Source organism: Pleurodeles waltl, chromosome 4_1, assembly GCF_031143425.1.
Source record: "Pleurodeles waltl isolate 20211129_DDA chromosome 4_1, aPleWal1.hap1.20221129, whole genome shotgun sequence".
Lineage (NCBI taxonomy): Eukaryota > Metazoa > Chordata > Amphibia > Caudata > Salamandridae > Pleurodeles > Pleurodeles waltl.
The window spans coordinates 122,988,251-123,010,631 of NC_090442.1; the positions used below are offsets into that span (position 1 = coordinate 122,988,251).

Genomic DNA, 22,381 nt, shown 5'->3' on the forward strand with positions numbered 1-22,381 from the left:
GCCCCTCAGTGTGTTTCCTGTGCCCGCTCACCCAGGAGGGTGGGCATCTCCTTCGCCCCATGCACCTCAGGCCCTGCCCCAGTCAGCCCTGCTGCCCTCAGTGAGGAGGCTATTGACCCCCTGAGATCCCTCACTGTTGGGCAGTCAACCATTCTGAATGCCATCCAGGGTGTCGCGAGGCATTTGCATTAAACAAATGCATACCTGGAGGGCATTCACTCTGGCGTGGCAGCCCAACAGAGAGCATTTCAGGCTCTTGCCTCCACACTGAGGCAGCCATTGACCCTGTCTCCATTCTCCCCCCTCCAACTTCCTCTACCCAATCCCCTCAACCCCAGCCCATCCCAAGCACACCTTCAGACCAGCATTCACCCAAATCAACACATAAAAGTGGCCCAGGCAAACACAAGCACCACACTTCATCTCACAGGCACTTGCACAAGCACCATCCCCATGCAGACACACCAACATCCACTGCCTCCACTGTGTCCCCCTCCTCCTCATCATCCACCTCCCTCCCAGTAGCGTCTCCACTCACACCTGCATGTACTACATCCTCATCCACTACCTCCATCACCAGCACGCCCATCATAACACACCCCTCACTGGCAGTCACCACCCCCACATCCATGCACGGGTCCCCTATGTCCTCTCCCAGTGTGTCTGTGACCCCTCTTCCCAAAGTACACAAACGCAAGCACCCACCCACCCAACAGCCATCCACCTCACAACAGCATCCAGCCCATGCACCTGCACCCAAACTCAGCAGACAGACACCTTCTACAACCACTCCCTATTCCTCCACTCCCAAGCCCTCTCTCTCTTCCCACCCCAGTGTCCCTAAGAAGCTTTTCCTGGCAAACATTGACCATTCCCTCCCCCTCATCCCCCGTCCTTCCCCTGGGCCAGAGTGGCCAGAAACCAGCCCAGCACCTCAGCCACCAAGTTGAAGTCCGCTGTGGTTTCTGCAGCTATCAGAGGCTCAAAGGGGGCACCTGTCAGCCCAGCCAGTGTGCCACCAACCCCTGCCAAGGCCAAAGCCATTCCACCACCTGGCAAGGTGAAGAGGGGAACAGCATCCAGCAAGGGGAAGGAGCCTCAACCACCCAGCAAGGCCACCTCAAAGACTCCAGCTGCCAGACCCAAGGTCACACCACAATCTGCCAAGGAGAGGAAGGGGCAGAAAACACCAGCCAAGGCACCTCAGCCATCCAAGGCTGCAGGTGAAGGGCTGGTGGCTACCAGCACAACCGCCAGCACCGCCACCTGCACAGCGGGCAGCACCGCCAGTAGCCTCGCTGCTAGCACCGCCGCCTGCACCGCCGCAAGCACCGCCGCAAGAACCTCTACTGTCAGCAGCAGCTGCCCCATTGGGCAGCCATCCGAGGCTGCAGGAGAAGGGCTGGGGCCTCCCTTGACCACTGGCCGCACCGGCACCTGCACCACGGCCAGCACCACGACCCGCACCTCCACTAGCACCGCCACAGGCACTGCCGCAAGCACTGCCACCTGCACCATTGACAGCAGCACCACTACCAGCAGCAGCAGCCCTAGTGGGCAGCCGCCCGAGGCTGCAGGAGAAGGGCTGGAGCCCTGCAAATCTCGTGCCTCAGACACCCAGGTGAGGTACTGTGAACTGCATCACTGGGCACGAAGCCCCCTCCAGAACCAGTGGAGAAAGGCATCCACTCACCCTATCCTTGGCAAGATGAAGCAGACTGGGCACATAGCCCCCTCCAGAACTAGTGGAGAAAGGCATCCACTCACAGTATCCTTGGCAGGATGAAGCACACTGGGCACAAAGCCCCCTCCAGAACCAGTGGAGAAAGGCATCCAATCACCCTATCCTTGGCAGGATGAAGCACACTGGACAAAAAGCCTTCCCCAGAACCAGTGGAAGAAGCCATCCACTCACTGCATCCTTGGCAGGATGAAGCACACTGGGCCCAAAGCCCCCTCCAGAACCAGTGGAGAAGCCATCCAGTTGAGAGACTGTGGCCATGCACTCCCTAGAACCAAGCAGTGGGCAAACCACCCACTTGAGAGACTGTGGCATTGCACTCCCCAGGACCAAGCAGTGGGCAAACCACCCACGAGAGAGACTGTGGCTTTGCACTCCCCAGGACCAAGCAGTGGGCAACCACCCACTAGAGAGACTGTGGCTTTGCACTCTCCAGGACCAAGCAGTGGACAAACGACCCACTTGAGAGACTGTGGTCTTGCACTCCTCAGGACAACGCTGTGGGCCTGGAGCCTGTAGGGAAGTAACATCTTGCCTACAATGTTACCCCCATGTTTACTTATATGTCAGTTTGTTTTTGCCTGTCTCACTGGGATCCTGCTAGCCAGGACCCCAGTGCTCATTGTTTGTGGCCTGAATGTGTGTCCCTGTTTAGTGACTAACTGTGTCACTGAGGCTCTGCTAATCAGAATCTCAGTGCTTATGCTCTCTCTGCCTTTAGAATTGTCACTGTAGGCTAGTGACCATTTTTACCAATACTATTTGGCACACTGGAACACCCTTATAACTCCCTAATATATGGTACCTAGGTACCCAGGGTATTGGGTATCCAGGAGATCCCTTTGGGCTGCATAATTTCTTCTGCCACCTATAGGGAGCACTGACAATTCTTACACAGGACTGCCGCAGCAGCCTGAGTGAAATAATGTCCACATTATTTCACAGCCATTTTACACTGCACTTAAGTAACTTATAAGTCACCCATATGTCTAACCCTCACTTGTGAAGGTTAGGTGCAAAGTTATTAAGTGTGAGGGCACCCTGGCACTAGCCAAGGTGCCCCCACATAGTTCAGGGCAATTTGTCCGGACTTTGTGAGTGCTGGGATACCATTACACGTGTGCACCACATATAGGTCAATACCTATATGTAGCTTCACAATGGTAACTCCGAATATGGCAATGTAACATGTCTAAGATCATGGTATTTTCTCCCATGCCAAATCTGGTATTGGGGTGCCAATCCCATGCATCCCGGGGCTCCAGCATGGACCCTGGGTACTGCCAAACCAGCTCTCTGGGGTTTGCACTGCAGCTATCACTGCTGCCAACCCACAGACAGGCTTCTGCCCTCCTGGGGTCTGGGCAGCCCCGTCCCAGGATGGCAGAACAAAGGATTTCCTCTGAGAGAGGGTGTTACACCCTCTCCCTTTGGAAATAGGTGTTAAGGGCTGGGGAGGAGTAGCCTCCCCCAGCCTCTGGAAATGCTTTGAAGGGCACAGGTGGTGCCCTCTTTGCATAAGCCAGTCTACACCAGTTCAGGGATCCCCCAGCCCCTCCTCTGGCATGAAGCTGGACAAAGGAAAGGGGAGTGACCACCCCCCTGTCCATCACCACCCCAGGGGTGGTGCCCAGAGCTCCTCCAGTGTGTCCCAGACCTCCGCATCTTGAATGCAGAGGTGTGAGGGCACAATAGAGGCCTCTGAGTGGCTTGTGCCAGCAGGTGATGTCAGAGACCCCTCCTGATAGGTGCTTACCTAACTAGGTGGCCAATCCTTCTCTGAGCGCTATTTAGGGTCTCTCCTGTGGGCTTCTCGTCTGATAACAAATGCAAGAGCTCATCAGAGTTCCTCTGCATTTCCCTCTTCGACTTCTGCCAAGGATCGACCGCCGACTGCTTTCTTGACTGTTTCCTGGTTGTGCATGCTCTGTTGACTGTCTGCCTTCACCTTGCACTGGAAGCCAAGACGAAATCTCCTGTGGGTCTACGGAATCTTCCCCCTGTTAACACAGGCACCAAACTTCTGCTTCACCGGTCCTCTGGGTGCCCTCTCATTGTGCCGAGCCCTGGAACACGAGGGCTGGATCCAAGTGACCCCGACAGTCCAGTGGTCCTTCTGTCTAAAGTTGGTGGAGGTAAGTCCTTGCCTCCCCATGCCAGACAGTAATCCTGTGTACTGCGTAAACTGCAGCTGATATGGCTTCTGTGCACTTTTGCAAGGAATCCTTCATGCACAGCACAGCCCAGGTCCCCAGCACTCTGTCCTGCATTGCTCAACCAGCTGAGTTGACCACCGGCTTTATGGGACCCTCCTTTGTAGTGTTGAGATGACCGCTGTACTCAGTTTTCTTGAACCCATGTTCAAGTACTTCTGTGGGTGCTGCCTGTGTGTGCGTGGGCTTTCTATGTTGCTGAATGTCCCCTCTGTCTCCTCCACCAAGTGGCAACCTCCTGGTCCTTCCTGGGGCCGGGCAGCACCCATTTTCTTAAACCGTGAACTTTGCAGCGAGCAAGGCTTGATTCTGGTCTTTCAGTGCGGAAAAAACTCTGCATCCTCCAGCATGCCGTGGGGCATCTTCTGTGCAAAGGAGAAGTTCCTGGCATCTTCTGTTGTTGCAGAATCTTCAGCTTCTTCCACCTGGAGGCAGCAATTTTGCACCTTCATCCCCGGTTTAGTGGGCTCCTGTCCCCCTGGACACTTTCGTGACTCTTGGACTTGGTCTCCTTCCTTTACACATCCTCAGGTCCAGGAATCTGTCTTCAGTGCTTTGAAGTCAGTTGTTATCTTTGCAGAATCTCCTATCACGACGTTAGTGTGTTTCTGGGGAAGTAGGGTAACTTTACTCCTACTTTTCAGGGTATTGTGGTGTAATATTTTTAACACCCTTAGTGTTTTCTTACACTCCCAGTGACCCTCTACACACTACACTAGGCCTGGGGTCCCTAGGTGGTTCACATTCCACTTTCTTAGTTTATGGTTTGAGTTGCCCTAGGCCTATTGCATATTATTGTATTCTACAGTGTTTGAACTACTTTTCTAACTGTTTACTTACCTGATTTTGGTTTGTGTGTATATTTTATGTGTTTTTTATTACCTCCTAGGGGAGTATATCATCTGAGATATTTTTGCCACATTGTCACTAAAATAAAGTACCTTTATTTTTAGTAACTCTGAGTATTGTGATTCTTATGATATAGTGCTATATGATATAAGTGGTATAGTAGGAGCTTTGCATGTCTCCTAGTTCAGCATAAGCTGCTCTGCTATAGCTACCTCTATCAGCCTAAGCTGCTAGAACACTACTAATCTACTAATAAGGGATAACTGTACTGTGGCATAATGTGTAAGTACCATCAGGTACCCACTATAAGCCAGGCCAGCCTCCTACAGGGGGCTCCTTAGAGGACCTCCAGTATTGTCATTCCAGCATTCTGACGTTTTCCAGGCAGCCCCAGCTGCTACCACATCTCAGACAGGTTTCTGCCCTCCTGTTGCTTAAGAAGCTGGAAATAGGTGTTACAGGGGAGTGACCATTTCCATGTCCATCACCATCTAAGGGGTGATGCTCAGAGCTCCTCCAAAGGGTCCTTGGCTTTTGCCATCTTGGATTCCAAGTTGGCAGGGAACTTTGGGGGAATCTGAGTGGTCAATGAAAGCAGGTGACATCAGAGCCCTCCCCTGATAGGTGCTTACCTTGTTAAGTGACCAATCCCCCTTTCAGGGCTATTTAGGGTCTCTCCTTTGAGTGGTTTGGATTTGGATTGCAAGACTCCAGCAGGATTCCTCTGCACATAGCCCCCTCCAGAACCAGTGGAGAAAGGCATCCACTTCGACTTCACACTGAGGAAACTGCATCTGGACCCTCCAGGAAATCTACAAGCTGCAATAGAGAAGCAAAACACCTTCTGCAACATTGTATCTTCACCTCCTGCCAGCAACTGCAACTGTTTCCTGGTTGTGCATCCTCTGAGGACAGTATGTCTTCAGCCTGCACCAGAAGACCAAAGGAATCTGCCATGGGGTAAAGGAGTCACTCCCCTGCTTCAGCAGGCACCTACTGCAATGACGACTGGCTATGTGGATCCCCTCTCCTGCTGAGCTGCTTGGATCCTGCATCGCAGGTGGTGGATTAAAATGGTCCCGACGGTCTTCATGTCCAACTATCCAATCTTGTTGGAGGTAAGAGCTTGCCTCCCCACGCAAGACAGTACCACTGCGCACCGCATGATTTGCAGCTGCCAAGGCTTGTTGGCATCCTTCCATGAAGTTCTTCATGCACCTTGTAGCTCAGACCCCCAGCACTCTATCCTGCAATGCAAAGCTTCCTGAGTGGCTCTCCGGCGACACAGGAGCCTTTGTCTTAGTGTTGCATGGGCCTCATTTCACCTTCTATGTCTCAGTGCTGTGGGACTCCTGTGTGTGCTGCTGGTCTTCTGTGGGCTCTCTGAGTTGCTGAGAGCACCCTCCAGTTTCCCCTTCTGGGTAGAGTCCACCTGGTCCCTCCTGGTCCTGGTCAGCGCCGTTTCCCACTAACCTTGAGCTTTGCGGGTGCCAAGGTTTGTTGGCGGACTCCAGTGATGCAAACCAGACTGCAATCTTCCTTCCAGCACGGGAGATCACTTGCACCAACCAGGAATCCGGCTCTGTCTTCTTGGGTTCAGAACTGACTGTTCTTCTATACCAGTGGTTCTTCTTTTGCACCTCCATCAGGGTTAGCAGCGGCTTCTGTTCTTCCTTGACTTTTCTATGCTTCTTGGACCTGGTCCCCGTCTTCCAGAGTCCCAGGAATCTACTGTTGGTGTCTTGCAGTCTCTTCTGGTTCATTTCTGTGTGTGTTCTATGAAAGTTACTGTGTTTTACCCTTGCTTTCTTGGTCACTGGGGTGGATTCTAATACTTACCTTTGGGGTTTTATTGTACTCCGAACTCCACACTACACTTGACAAGGTGGGAGACCTTTCTTAGTATATGGTTTGTGCTCCCCCTAGGCCCATTTCTAACTATTGTGATTTTCACTAATTGCACTGTTTTCTAACTGTTTTTATGCCTATTTCGGCATAATGGTGTATATAAATTGTGTATTACTTCCCTCATAAGGGAGTATAGCCTCTATGGTATTTTTGGTATTTATGTCACCAAAGTATCTTAATTTTTGTAACCCTGAGTGTTTTCTTTCATGTTTTGTAAGTAATGTGTGACTACAGTGGAATTGCATGAGCTTTGCATGTCTCCTAGATACGCCTTGGCTGCTCATCCACAGCTACCTCTGGAGAGCCTGGCTTCTAGACACTCTCTACACTACACTAATAAGGGATAACTGGACCTGGTATAAGGTGAAAGTACCATAGGTACCCACCACACACCAGGCCAGCCTCCTACATGGAACAATTAAAAAAATAGTCCGTCCAAACAACAGAAAAACAATCCAGGCGTAATTAAACTGTACTTGGCAGGTGCTCCTCAGCCAAGTACAGGAAGTGACATATCAACTGTCAAATGAGTTAGGAGACATCAAAGAAGAGCGACACTGCCTTCAACCTATGGTAAGCAACAGGCAGTGGCAGGCAGGAGGAAAGTCCATTACTCATTCCAACTGGACTTGCAGACATCTCAATCGTGCTTTCTAGGCTTGACCTAAAAAGAATTTCCAGCTGGCGACAGGGATCTGTCCCGAGCAGGGTGCATAAGAAGAAAAGGAGTAGGCCAACTCTAGGGGCATAATTACAAGCTGCTCTGCCCCACCCGAACGTCAATCTCAGTGACTGTCCGGCGGTGCACAAGACCCGTAAAGCCACCCTGCATGGCTTTTCATGGCCTCAGAAATATGCACTGAATCAATGCAGCGCAAGTCGCTGCATTGACTCACCCTGCAGCAGGGAGGGTGCCTTAGGCGTTACCACGTAACACCCATGGAATTTGGCTCATTCTAGGATTTTCAAGATTTTGTAAACCTGGGAACGTTTCAAAGCCTACTCCTCCCCAGAGTAGGTATAAGGGAGGTGCAACGAGGAGAAATACCTTTATTTCTCTTCATTGTTCATTTTTGTATGAGTGTTCCATTTTGCAGCACACAAGAAAAGAGAAAATGCCTCTCATGATTGTTCATGTGCTGGAAAGTGTCCCTTCCTGCACATAAACAATCATCCCTGCAATGAAGACACCCTTGCACCATGGTGCAGCGGTTTCTGCGCTGGCTCATGGCAGCCCCTTGTGTGCCAGTGCAGGGGAAAAAGACAGGAATGCGCCATATTTTATAGATAGGCCATTCCTGCCCTTTTCTTTTGACACAGGGCAGCACAGCAAGAAGACTTGCAGTGCTGCTTTGATCCAAAAACAAGTAAATACATCCCCTAGTGCCTTCTCTTCCTTTGGATGTGACCTTTGCCAGGTGGAGTAGTGAAAATTCTGCTGTACAAATTGCAGAAATCTTTCATGAGCAGACTCAGGGCCTGATTTAGCATTTGTTGGACTATTTACTCTGTCTGGTGTATTACGATTTCATAGGATATAGTGGAATTATAATACATGGACGAGATATCATCATGTTCGTGACAGAGTAACCCTGTCCGAGAAACTATAAATTTGGTCCTCAGTCTTAAAAGTAATAAAGACACTTTAAAGCAACAAGCTTACAAAGTTAGGTGGCCTGGAATGCATTTGCATTTTAAATCAACATCATATAGGGGCATAATCAGTGACATTCTGACTTCTGAGTTTGCCCCAGTTAGGAACTAAGGGCCAGATGTAGGTAGGCTTTTGCACCTCGCAAACGGCGAAAAACGCTGTTTGCGAGGTGCAAAAGCCTTCAAGCGATGCAGAAACACATTTTGCGAGTCGGAACCGACTCGCAAAATGTGTTTCCGTCTCGCAAATAGGAAGGGGTGTTCCCTTCCTATTTGCGACTCGCACCGCGATTTAAGTTGATTTGTGACCGCGAAAGCGGTCGCAAATCAACTCGCAGTTACCATCCACTTGAAGTGGATGGTAACTCATTCGCAAAGGGGAAGGGGTCCCCACGGGACCCCTTCCCCTTTGTGAATGCTGACAAAATTATTTTTTCAGAGCAGGCAGTGGTCCTATGGACCACTGCCTACTCTGAAAAAAACCGAAACAAAAGGTTTCGGTATTTTTTTCTATTTGCAACTCGTTTTCCTTTAAGGAAAACGGGCTGCAAAGAGAAAAAAAAAAAACACTTTATTTAAAAGCAGTCACGGAGATGGTGGTCTGCTGTCTCCAGCAGGCCACCATCCCCGTGAGTGCCTAGACTCGTTATGGGGTCGCAAACTGCGACCCACCTCATAAATATTTATGAGGTGGGTCTTTGCGACCCCGTAGCGAGTTGCAGAAGGTGTCTGAGACACCTTTCTGCATTCCAAATTGCGACTTGCAATTTGCGAGTCGCAGGGACTCGCAAATTGCAAATCGCAATTTGGAATCTTTCTACATCTGGCCCTAAGATCTAGTCCAGGGGAAAAGTTATTGTGCACAAACCAGAACTTGTGTAAAGGGCACTATTAAAAACAATAAGGTAAACGTGATTGTCTTATAACAGTGTACCATACAGGTTAGCTTGCCTGGGCTACTTGTTCTTGGAGCTTTGGTCTTAACTTGGCGTTGGTTCCTGGCCTCCCATTGTACTCTTTTCAAGCCTTCAGAAAGGGGAGTGCAAGGAAGGGCAGTTGAAGTGCAATTGGCCTACCCTAGAGAGCCACTAGATTGTTAGCTGAAGTGGCTAATTTGGTATCGAGGCAGAAGCCTCTCCCTTATTTCTTGTTGAGGCAGGATTTCATATGGATAGCTTAGTTTTAGTCTGCCCCAGATTGCCAGATACATTGTTTACCTGGTGTCACTGCCTTGCTTCCCCCATCCTTAAATGGGGCAAAGGTTCAGGATGTGTGATTTTGTTTATTCTGTAGGAGCACACCTGTTAAATCGCAAGAATGCCAGATCCAGCGGCAATGGAGGCTTACAGTAGACTTGCACAGGCAGATGGTGTGAATTGCATCCTCCTTTGAATGACCATGCAAACTGCAGGCCACCACCCCTTCTGCTCCCGACCAGGAGATGGCGTGTGAATTTGACAGATGGACCCCTAGCCAGTATGTCAAGATTTTATATTTTACCCTACTGCTAAAGTCTCCTCCCAAATATTGCTGTGGCTTCAGGGATGTGTAGCTGTTTAATACCATCCAGGCATGTGCATGTTTCTATAGGGTTTCCCTGTCATCTAAGGATGATAGTCGTTTTGATGTTTCCCTAACTACTCTTTTGTGAATTTCACAGCTAGGGGCTGCAGACCAAAGTTCTGGTAGTCCAAATAAGTCAATTGATCCATTGAGGTAATCTGCAGACACTGAGAAGGATCTATTAATATTGTTTATGATATTCTTCTCTGCAGACTTGAACTTGTAGCAAATAATTGTGAATGCAGCATGCCAGGCCACTGACTTTTTGACCAAACCAAATTCCATCCTAATTTGGCCAGGTAATGTGTAGCTGGGGATATGGAAGGTTTCTCTATATATGCTTGTTATGGTAATGTCCAGGGTATTTGAGTCCTTGCCCCAAAGGGCTTCGCATCCGTAGGCACTACCTTTGCCATGGCAATCTTTAGGATAGGGTGGTACGACATCCCATTCAGATTTCTAAAATAAGGCCCTTCGCCCTTCTGCCAGTGCTATCTCATTTCTTTTGATTTATTCCTTTTGGGGCTTAAAATTTCCCTTGCAGTTGAATAAAAGACTGAGGTACTTGTATTCACTGACTTCATTGGCCTTGGTGTAGTCAAGAAACCAGCTGGCTTTGCCATTTTTTTTTCCTGGAGAAATTCATGATTTTTGTTTTCTTGGTGTTTATTGTCAGCCCATTCTTTTTATTTTATTTTTTATTTCAAGAGTGTTTCATTGGATTATATGTAATAGGAAAATTAAATAATATGAATGAAAAGAAACAATACATTGTACGGTACAATGAAATCAAGTGGGAAGAGTAGTTTAGGGTATAGCATGAGGGGTTGGTCCACGTTAACAAATGTAGAGGGTAGAGATGAGTGTATTTGTTTGCAGTGGTGAAGTGAGGTTCATCATTATATGAATTGTGACAGAGCGGATTTTGATGTTGTGGTGAATGATTAAGGTACCTCAGTTGTAGATGAATGAGCTAGAGTAAAAGAGCGAAGAAGAGGAGAAGAAGGTGATGGGGTGAAAAGCTAGGGAGTATGTCGGGAAGAGGCGTGGGTAGGGAGAGGAGGAGTTTGGCGAGTGGGGAGAGGAAGGGAAAGGTAGGAGAATTGGTGAGTGAATGCATGAATGATCGAGTGATCGGATGATCGTGGTTACATAGACGAGTGCAACATAAAGTTGTCTAGTTTGCATAAGAGTTTACCATTCTTCATTGGTGTTGTCATCAAGTACAAGCCAAGTGAGTTACAGGCAGTTCTGGTGAATGGTGCCCATTCCCACCACGTGTAGGGGGATAGTTTGGATGAGTCTTTCCATTTATTGAGGATAACTTTAAGGCCAGTTGTGACTAGAATGTCACATAGGTGACGTTCCTCTTTGTTTAATACCTGTTTAATGTCAGCAGGATCCATTTTGTATGAAGAGTTTGAGATATTGCGTTACTGATGTCCTGCCAGAAATGTTTGGTGGAGGTGCAGTCCATTAGCATGTGTTTTAAGTCTCCTGTTTCCTTCTCACAGCTCCAGTATGTATTGAAGGATCAGAGACCTAGTTTATAAAGTTTGGTCAGAGTCCAGTGGGCCATGTTGGCAATCCAGTATTTGCTTTGTGCTAGTGATGGCATTATTATGTTGGAAGTGAGGTTACTCCAGGTAGATGGCCAGTCCGGTGACACCTTTGGAGTTTTGTTGAAGTCTGATAGAAGAGTTTCCCACTTGTCTTTTCTTGGTTTATTTAGTGAGGTTTTTGTGGGGAATAGAAGAGAGCACAATTTGGAAGCTAGGTGACCACCTTTTGTAAATTTTTCAAATGTGTTGGGAAGGTCGGGGGTTAGAGGTTTATATTTGGTTATAAGTGATTTTATAATAAAGAAATGATAAAAGTCTAGGTTGTTTAAGTCAAATGTGTCTTTGATTTGAGAGAATGGTATGGGTTCTGAGGGGGTACCAATATCTCTCACCAGTAGAATATCTTTTTCTGCCAGTTTCTCTATATACATTATTCTCCCTTCTAGTTTTCATTGTACCATACCGAGGCTAGACATGAGTGTTTAATTTTGTTGGGTAGTTTGTTGTAAATTTTTCTGAGTGCCCGTGTTGGTTATAATGATGTCAGAATGGTGTGTTTTCATTGTGTGTTTAGCAAGGGCGATTTTAATAATGAGCCATGGCAGCGAGGGGTTGGTGGTAGGGAGAAGCCAGTGGCTCCCCTGTTTCACTAAGAAGATATGCAGGCATCTCCGGTAGTCGGGTAAGTTTAGGCTGCCACATTTTTTGAGGAAGACTCAATTTCGTTAAGCCAATTGTGGGCTTTTTAGACTTCCAGTTAGTAACATGTGCATTTTAATTAAAAAAAGGTGTCTGAGAGGCACATGGGGGACATGCTGATTCAAAAATTATTGAGGGGGGTAATCATTATTTTGGTAGATTCAATTCTATCCCACCAAGTAATGAACCTTGTTGACCATTTGTCTAAGCTATCTTTGAAGTTATCTAGTGTCTTTTTCTAGTTGAGATGGATGGAGCCTTTAAGGTTATAGGTGACTATATGCCCTGGTATTATATCTGATCTGGTGCCCATTTGAGTTCATAGGGACTGATGTGTGATCTGTTGCAGTACACATTACATTGCTCCACTTTGTAAATATGGCACAGGAAAAGACAACCCTAGCGCTGCCTTAGCAACAAAAATAAGAGACTAAGGAGGTGTAAAGGTGGCACAAGGGGCTCTTAAAAATGCTCCATCCTGTCAACGCAGAGCTAACAGAGTTTCAATGAGTTATCAGTAAGGTTTCTACCTCGAACCAACATATTATCAACCTAGTACCAGCATAATGTTCACATAGTGCCAGCATATTCTCAACATAGATTCAACACATATCGAATTGAGTTAGTCGAATGCTCCCAGGTTAATGTATTGCAGGTAGTTTGGGCAAACTTTAGTGTTTTTTGTATTGTCCAGCCTGTGTGTCAAAACATGGTTTTGATGGCAATTGCACAACAACTAAGTACCCATTGTATGGCACTAGATTTGTATAATATCAATATCAATGTAAGGTTGGTATCAATATTAATTAATGCCAATATGAGATTTGATAAATCTAAATTATGCGGAGGAGATGAACCATTGCAATGAATCCATCATTGGGTTGAATGCAATCATAAAACATCTGATTTAACCAGAGAAGGTTGGAGGTTGTTATAGAGATACAGTACCAGTTATTGAAGAAGATAAATCTTACCATTGGTTAGGGTTAACAGCAGGATGTTAGAGTTATTGTTATGTTATTAGTTGGTTAGGAGGTTGCTAGTTAGTTTGGTTAAGGTTTCACAAGTTCCTGACCACTTTATTTATTCTGTCTTGGTTTGAAAAAGTGGAAGCAACTCAAACAAATATTTGGTATGGTTATTATGGAAGTTGCCCATGTGTCGATCAGAGTTCTGCAGAGTTATGAGAAGAACGTGAATTGTTTTTTGTTAGCTATTCCTTCTGAGCTTTTAAGAAGTCATTTTCGGGTCTTAGATCTCAACAACTTAGGAATCAAGTTCCTTAGGGTCTTCAAAAATGACGGTTTTGCCACTGCAAGTTGTTTTTATTTGTGGAGGACTAATAAACAAAAATTGTATTTGGGAAAGGAATACCTTTTGTTTCTTGACAGTGTCTTTGGCATGATCTTGAGAGATCTTAATAGAACTGCCTTACCACCTAATTCTCTGTATTTCCTTTATCTGTGTGGCAATAGATTCAGTATGTGAGTAGCAGAGGGGTATGAAAATAAGGGTTCAAGGAGTTTTGCTGTTTGCAGGCTTATGTGTGCGTTCTGGTTATTTTAAAGTCCTTGTCTAAGTTTATATAGAGTACTTGGTGGATCCATTTTTCAATTAAAGTTGCACAGGAACAAGCTTAGTTATTGCTACCTTCAGGAGGACCCAAATGTGCAAGTTGCCCCTTCTATGTCTATTTTTGAGCTCTGTGATGTTCCTTTCCATTTGAGCCAGTCTTGCAGTGGTGGTTGATAAAGTTTTAAAGTTTTGTGCTTGTGGTCTTCCAAGAGGTTTATCCATGATTCTATTTCACAGACCCTGTCCCTCAGATATTTTATTTCTTGCTTCAAAGATGCAAGGTTACTCTGTATAGTTTCTGTAGTGGATTTTGTTGATTTGGCAAGTACATGTAGCATGTCCAGTTTCTGCATTATTAAGTCTAGAGTTGTGAAGTTCTCAGATTTAGATTTTATAGAGGAGTCTAGGGCTGGGGGGTCCAGCTTGTGTCTGTTTTTGGATGGCTTGGTGATTTTCAGATCTCCCCTTGCTTCTTTGGGGTCATGCAGTTTGGAAACTGCCATTTTGAGAGAGGACCTTCCTGTATTAATTGTGTTGGGTGCCCCTAGTGGGGTTTCGGTAGTCTTTGAGATGTTTGATGGAGATGCCGATTGTTGGGATGTAGAGTGAAGTGCAAAAGTATCCTGGGTTAGTAACACTTATATATTTGTATATGGTGCAGCAATGAAGATTGTTAAATAGCAAGTGATAACACTTTGGAGTGTAAGTGACTATTCTCAGCCTACTCCTGTCTCCAATTTGGGTTGCCGTTGAGGTGGAGTAATTCAGGGGACCAATGAGTGTAGTTTAGAAGTAAGAAAGTTTGGGAGCATGCCTTAGAGAGGGTTGTATTAAATGGAGGTGGCCATCGTAGGGTCAGGCATATGATGGGAAGGCCTGTGCCATATTTGCTCTGGCTGGTGGGTTAGTTTTAAATATGATAGGTTCCTACCCTTATAGTGCATTATACAGTAGTGCCGGTAAGTACTCTACTCTAGGGACATTTGTAGTGACATTGGAAGATTAGAGAGTCAGCCAATTGGAGTCCTGGTGTCAGCTATTTTAGGGCCAGGCATTGTGAGACAGATTCTGGAGCACTTTGGAGTGTGAGAGATTATTCTCAGCCCCCTCCTGTTTACAATTTGGGTTTCTGTTGAGGTGGAGAAATTCAGGATCCCAATGTGTGTTGTTTAGAAGTAAGAAAGTCCTGGAGCATGCCTTAGAGAGAGCTGTATTAAATGTCAGGCCATTCTATGTGGAATACTCTTGGGTGGGGTTAAAAAGTCAGTGCAAGCCGACCTTTGTCCAGCTGATCAACACCAGTTCATCAGGATAAAGAAGGTTTGAAAGGAGCCTGGAGCCATGCTTCGAGGCATGGGAATTGACAGAAGAGGGGTAAGGTCTGTCAGGCATAGGTTGCAGAGAGTGGGGGCCAAGACACATCCATTTTTGACACTGCAGGACGTTGGAATGGCAGATATTGAAATCAAGATTTTCAATGGTTCTTAAGAGCACCAGTGGTGTCAGCCAGTTTTTCAGTTTGCTCAAAAACCTGTTTTGGTTTGCACAGTTGAAGGCAGCTTTGTAATCAATTTAGCAAATATACAGAGGAAGCTTGGCAGCTTTTGAGAAGTCGAACAGTAAAGTCAAGGCCATGATGTGTGTTGAGGTCCCTTTTTTTGTGAACCCCGTCTGGTTAATTGGGATAATTGAGTTTGTAATGGCCCAGTTAAGTTGGTGCTCCAGCAGGATGCCCATGTAGTATTTCACCTTGTTGTCATTGATCGTTATCAGTCTGTAATTCTCTGCATTTGATTTTTCGTCTCCTTCGAAAATGGACAATATAATGGACCCTTTCGAAGAGACTGGTATCATGACCACTGCTAGGGCATGGTTGCATTATGGAACCATATGCCGTGCCCATTTCTCCAGGTCAGACGTGTAAATGGCCTGCATGATTCCATTTGGACCAGGGGCCCCTGTGGTTCTGCCTTTAATTATTTGCTAGTGAATGACATTTCCATTTATACTGGGCTTACCTTCTGAGTCATTTGGCTGAGAATATGGCGTGCCATGTCCTTTGGCTAGGGCATTCCCTTTGACTTCTGATGTTCCCACTGTACCAGCATTTCAGATAAAATGTGTATGTCGAAAGGTGGCCCATGCTTCCTCTGAAAGGTTGTATTCCAGACATGGTTCTGATGGGCTTCCTAGGGCATTCACTATTCACTAACTCATTGGGATTATGTTGCTTGATATACCATATTGGCATGGCAAAAGAAGGGTTCTATGTTTTGCCTCTTCACAGTCAAGCCCATCCTTTTAAGCTCCCTTTTCTTAAGCATTAACTCTGGTTTAAGGATTTCATTGTGTGGGGACCATCGTACTCATTTCAGTGCCTTGTTGACATCCCTTTTCAGTAGTTTAATTTCTCCAATTTTACGCTGATTTAGGCCAAGCAGGGAGTGAGCCGCTGGGAGGGCCCATTTTGGGTTGGCTCTTGTAGCACGTTTTTTGGAAAACGAGACTGCAAAGGCTTCCCAGTTTTCCCTTGCTGAGATCTTCCCTTTTGTAGATGGGTTTCAGCTTTTTACTCCAGTGGTTCTATAGTGGATGAGGTCCATTTTACTTGCCTTAAGTTAGTCAAATATGTTGAGCCTGCTGGATCTGCAGTGCGGCTATATTAATTCAAAGGAAGGGTGAATTCTAGCTCTTAAGGCAGATGCTTGCTCTCAGACCTTAGGCCCATTTTGAAAAGGTGCACTAGTTGTAACAAAGACAGAGATCTAAGGGGGTCATTACAACCCTGGCGCACGGTGTTAAAGCGGCGGTAAGACCGCCAACAGGCTGGCGGTCTTTTTTTGAGCATTATGACCATGGCGTTTACCGCCATGGTCATCCGCCGCTTCTCAGTTCCGCCCGCCAGGGCGGAGATGACCGCTGGGCTGGAGACCTGGGTCTCCAGCCCGGCGGCCGTCACAATACTGCCGGCGGTATTGTGACACGGCTTACCGCTGTGGATTTCCAGCGGTAGGAACAGCCATGAAATCCATGGCGGTAAGCACTACCAGTGCCAGGGAATTCCTTCCCTGGCACTGATAGGGGTCTCCACCATCCCCCACCCCCACCCCGTCTCCCTCCCCTACACCCCCCACCACCCCTGCCACCCCCAAAGGTGGCAGGGCCCCCCTCCCCACCCCGACCCCAACATTACCTTACACATACACACCCAACATGCAAGCAGGCACCACCAACACACATACATGCACACACACCGACATACATGCCAACATCCACACACACAGTCAGACACGTAAACCCACATTCACACATTCACGCACACATCCACACAGACATACCTACAGACATACACGCACTCATTCCCAAAACATGCAACACCCCCGCAAGCATACACGCACTCACACCCCCCCTCTACATACACAGACGCACACCCCCATGCACCCACACAACACACAACACCCCACCACCCCCCACCCCTAACGGACGATCGACTTACCTGTTCCGTCGATCCGCCGGGAGGGGACGGGAGCCATGGGGGCAGCTCCGCCGACACCACACCGCCAACAGAACACCGCTGCACAGAATCACAGGACGCGATTAGCTGGGCAGTGTTCTGTTGGCGTGGCGGTGGAGGTGGAGCAACCTCCACTTCCCCGCCGCCCGCAAGTATGGCTGTTGGCGGCTCTCCGTCGGAAAAACGACGGAGGGCAGCTAACGGTCATAATACGCCGAGCGGCAAACCACCACTACTGGCGGTCTTCCGCACGGCGGTCCCTCTGCAGTCTTGTTAAAAGACCGCTGAGGTTGTAATGACCACCTAAGTGTGTAATCTACTTGGGAGTTTCCACTGGAGGAGTGAAATTACAGAGTGTGGGGAATGTCGTCTTGAAATCGACAACTGATGGCTTGGACTTCCAGGTGCTCTAGTTTGCCAAGCAGGTTAAGGCCCTTTATATCCCACCTCCTAAGTTTAATTGTTACTTGTATTGGAATCTCCCATTGGCGGTCTTGTGCCTCAATTATTTCTTGCCTGGTGACCTAGCAGTTTTGTGTTGAAGTCATCGGTCACTGTACCCATGGAGTAATTAAAGGAGGCTTCCTATCAGTTTATTTCAATGTCTCAGTACAGTCTTTGCGACTGCATGGTACGTAGATGTTTAATAATGTCAGTGAAGTGACTTTCCCCCGATGTCTGTTGTTATGTGCAATATTTAAAGACTTTCAGAGTAGGTTTTTTGTTCTTTGCTTGTGGCTTTGATTGCTGTTGACAGGTAGATTGCATGACCTTCTCTGCTGTTGACACATTTCCCTTCCTTGATGACAGGGATTGCTTTGTGAGAGAAACTCGAGATTGCCTCTGGTTCCGGGGGAGCAAGTCCAAGCCACAAGCCACAGCCAATCCTGGCTGGGCTGCTTCCGCGACACGAGGCGGTACCAAATACAGTGGGACCTAGCCCACTGTTCCCATTACTACTGATGCAACCTCTGCTAGTCCTACCCTTTGCCATGACTTTTTTTCTCTGCAAAGGTAAGGCACTGAACATTGAGCAAGATTTCCAAGTTCCAAGTTACTTCCCATTCAAGTGACACCAGCACTCCTTGGCTAGTCAGCAGTGCCTCTATAGAGTCTGAGGCCTGAGTCACTTTCCTGCCTAAGCCCCGGAGTGGCAGAAGCGGCGACAGCATCTTCAGTACTGAATCGTGACCACCACTGAGCTCAGCATGCTGCTCTCGTTCTTTTCTCCTGCACCGGCTGCTCCTGGATCCCGGCTTCCTCGCTTGTTCCTCCTCCTGCATCCACACCAGATCCACACTACACAAATAGGAGGTAGGAGGCAAAAAGATTGGGAATGACCCCGCATAAGCAAAAAAGTCCAACACGACCCCCTACTAGCCTAAAGCCAGGGGAGAACAATCAATACCTTGATGTACTTCCCTGATTGGGGCGATAGAACAGGGACCCAGGCCCACAACAGCAGGGGCATGTTCCTTCCTGACTCCAGTTGGATCCCTCTGTCCATACTCTGGGGGCCCACTAAGCTAACCCACGGGGAACACTTCTCCACACCTGCAGATACCAGCTGTGTAGCACCTAACTTTACTTTGCTCACAGATGTATCCCAAGGGGTGGATAGCACCACCAAGGCCAACACAGTGGTGTTGCCCACTCCACCCCTGGGGTGTGACTTTCGTCCCTCCCCAGGGGCAACTCTGTCCACCAGGACAGCAAGCCACAGTGACCCCTGACAACTGTCAGGGATCAGAGCCCGACCTCAGGCCTCTCCAACCACTGTGACTGTGGAGAGCGGGAGGCGGTAGCCCCAGGTGCTTGGCACCCTTTGACCACTCTCCCTTCCACCAGGTCAGGGATGACAACCTGACCCTGGTCCTCCCCTCTGGGGCTCTGTATGCTTCCTGCAGGAGCGGCACCACCAGAGTCAAAATCTGTCAGGGTGCTTGTAGAAGCAGTCCTGCACAATTCTTCCACCAGTGCAGGGCTGTTAACCTGCAACTGGTCCGCCAACCTGGGGTCTGTACCTTCAGGTTGGACCAGGGCCAGGAGTGAGGCTTCCCTCCCCCTGCCCTGCCTTCTGGGGTCCCGAACCCCCCAACTAGGAGTGCCCCACCCAGAAGACAACATGGTAGGGGCACTGTTAGCAATATCCCCTTCCTCCAGGTCAGGGGGGACACCCTGAACCTGGCCTTCCAACCCAGCGTCTGTACCAACAGACTGGACCACCGCCTGGCAACCCAGGACTTCCTGGGGGGCATACCTAGCCCCCACCAGGTCAGAGTTTACCCCCTGAACCTGATCATTTAACCCAGAGTCATCCCCCTGCGATTGAACCATTGCCTGGAACACCAGGACTTCCAGGGGGGCACACTTACCCCACGCAGGGGACACACCATCCCCAAGGGCCATACAAGAGTCTGGCTGGCTCAGGTCTCCTGACCCCTGGCCCTCTAGCAGAGTCTGGATTCCCCCCAACCCAGAAATGGTCTCACCAAGGTCACTACTGGGGGGCTCTGCTCTCAGAGCTGACCCCTGACCCTCCAGGTTCTCCACTGGGGCTGCAACCCACTCTCAACCCTCTGTCTGGACTTCTGCACCCCCTCACTAGGAGTGGTATTGCCAGATACCAGAACTGGTGGGATGCTGGCTACAGCACCTCCCCAAGTTCTCCTGACACTGTGGGGTCTCCCTCAACAGATGGCCCTAGGGTACAGGCTAGACTCCCCTTCTGAATTTCCCTCATGGAACCCTCCAGGACATGGGACCGGATCTCGGGCACCTTGGGCCTCAACCCATCCCCATTCCCTCTCCTATGAGACTGGACATGGGGTCCCTCACCCATCCCACTACACTGGGACCTACCTGAGACACTACAGTCCTTCCCTACCTCACCTGGTTGGGAAATACCTAGACCACTTCTCTCAGGAGGACCCCCAAATGCCTCTTCAGACTCTCTGGTACTCACCCAGTAGTCTGCCTCCAGTTCCAGTTCAGAGAACTAACACTCCACCTGGGGTTGGCGTAGCTCTGGAAAATAAGGACTAGACATATGCTCTCCAGCAATTACATCACTCTGCCCCTCACATGAATTAACCAAAGTACCCTTCACCCAACCATCCAGTGACTCTGCTTTGAAAAAGCACCCCACATCACCCTCCTGAGACTGGTGAGACAGTACTTGACTGTCCCTGACACTCAACCCACACTCTTCTGGGATGTCTTCACACTCCATAACCAGGACTTCTACCTGGGGGGAACCCCTCTCCCTGTCACTCTCACCTAGAGTCAGTAGAGTGTCCCTCCCACCAGTAGGAATATGACTCCCCATGCCAGTTCCCCACTCCACCTCAGGGACCCTGTGCATCACTGGAGCTACCTAATACCCCTGAACCTCCTGCCGTGTGTTAACTCCCTCCTTCAAGTAGGGCACCACATCTCTGGGCATGTGCATTTCTTCAGCAACACTGGATATAAAATTGTTGCTGCCACCATTCCAGCTGGACTCAGCCCTTATGACTTCCAGTTCCTTCATTTTGAGCTCATAAGCCCAAATCCTCTTTTTGATCTCTAAGTCCCTCCTCCTTTCTTCCAACTCATTCTCCCATTGCATCCTCAACTCCTTGAACTTCAACCGGCGAGCCCTCTCTGCCTGTCTGTCCTGTAACTCTTCAGGAGTCAGACCCTTGGGTGACACCCTGCTACCCCTTCTTGGGACCCTCCCCCCAGGCGTAACAGGTACCTCCACTACACCACTGTGTATCCTCTGCACTTCCCCACCCACATTCTCCTCCTCTGTGTGCCCTCCAGCCTCCTTGACTGTCACCCAGGCCCTCTGTGCCTTTTGCAGCTCCCCCTCCCTGGTGGAGCTCTCAGTGGGACAGTCAAGATCTTTAAGGAACTGGTTCAATTGAGCAACTGAGTACTCCTTCAGTTTCTCCATTTCAAACACAGCCCCAGCTGTTGCCTCTCCTGATTGAGACATGGTGGTCACAAGTGCAAAATTCCAAAGGCAGAAAATAAGTTCCCAATGAAGTAAAAAGAATCAGTCAAGGGATCAGCAAAATCATGGAAGTAGAACAAAAAGGAGTTCTTAAGAGAAAAAATCAAAAGATCACCAAACAAGTAGTATGTGGTCACATAGTGGTCGGTACTCAAAATAGTAGTGGACACCTAATTACTGTATGTCAAGTACAAATACAAGTCCAAATTCCAACCGCTGGTCACCAAAAAAGTAGTATGTGGTCACGTAGTGGTCTGCACTCAAAATAGTAGTGTACACTTAATCACTGTATGTCAAGTACAAATACAAGTCCAAATCCCAACCGCTGATCACCAATATTAGAAATAGGATCTTTGGTGGACAGTCAGGTTACCCCCTGTTCAAGCAAGGACCCTCACTCTAGTCAGGGTAAAAGAGAACCACCCTCGGCTAACCCCTGCTTATCCCCTTGGTAGCTTGGCAGAGCAGTAGCCTTAAGTTTAGAGTGCTAGGTGTAAAATATTTGTACCAACACACACAGTAACTTAATAAAAACACTACAAAATGACAAAACACCAGTTAAGAAAAATAGTAAATATTTATCTACACAAAACAAGACCAAAACAACAAAAATCCGACATACACAAGTCAAATTATGAATTTTTAAAGATTAAACTCAAAAATAGCGCTTAAAAACACAAAATGCTTCGATGAGGTGTTAACACAGCGTCGTTCCCAACAAGCCGACACCAGCGGCGCCGGACACGGAGTCATGTAGACCCCCAAGTACAGTACCTTTGGTGAAGAGTGAAAACAAGTCGATATGCGAAGTCGGGGATCAAGGCGCCTGTGCAAAATATTGAATCCGTGCACTTCGAGCGGCGTCGGTCACGACGTGGTGCGGCGACTTCCACGGAGTCATGGACTTCAGTGGGGCTGCAGCGGCGCTGGGCCTGTGAAGGTTGTCGCGTTCCAGCGAAGATCACGGAGTCGGTTGCAGCCGGCGTCACCAGATTCAGCAGCAGCATCAGTTTGAAGTCGTCCAAAGTCGATTTCTTTGGATTTCCACCAGCTTTCCTTTCAAGGGACTGGATAGGGCATCACTTGTCAGAGCAGGAGTCTCTC

The 22,381-nt window shown here is 48.2% G+C and overlaps 1 protein-coding gene across 1 annotated transcript in view; it reads right to left on the reverse strand.

Moving 5' to 3' along the window:
- LOC138287111 (olfactory receptor 13G1-like) overlaps positions 1-22,381 on the reverse strand; it is a 113,940-nt gene that overhangs the window by 22,300 nt on the left and 69,259 nt on the right. The window lies entirely within an intron of this gene.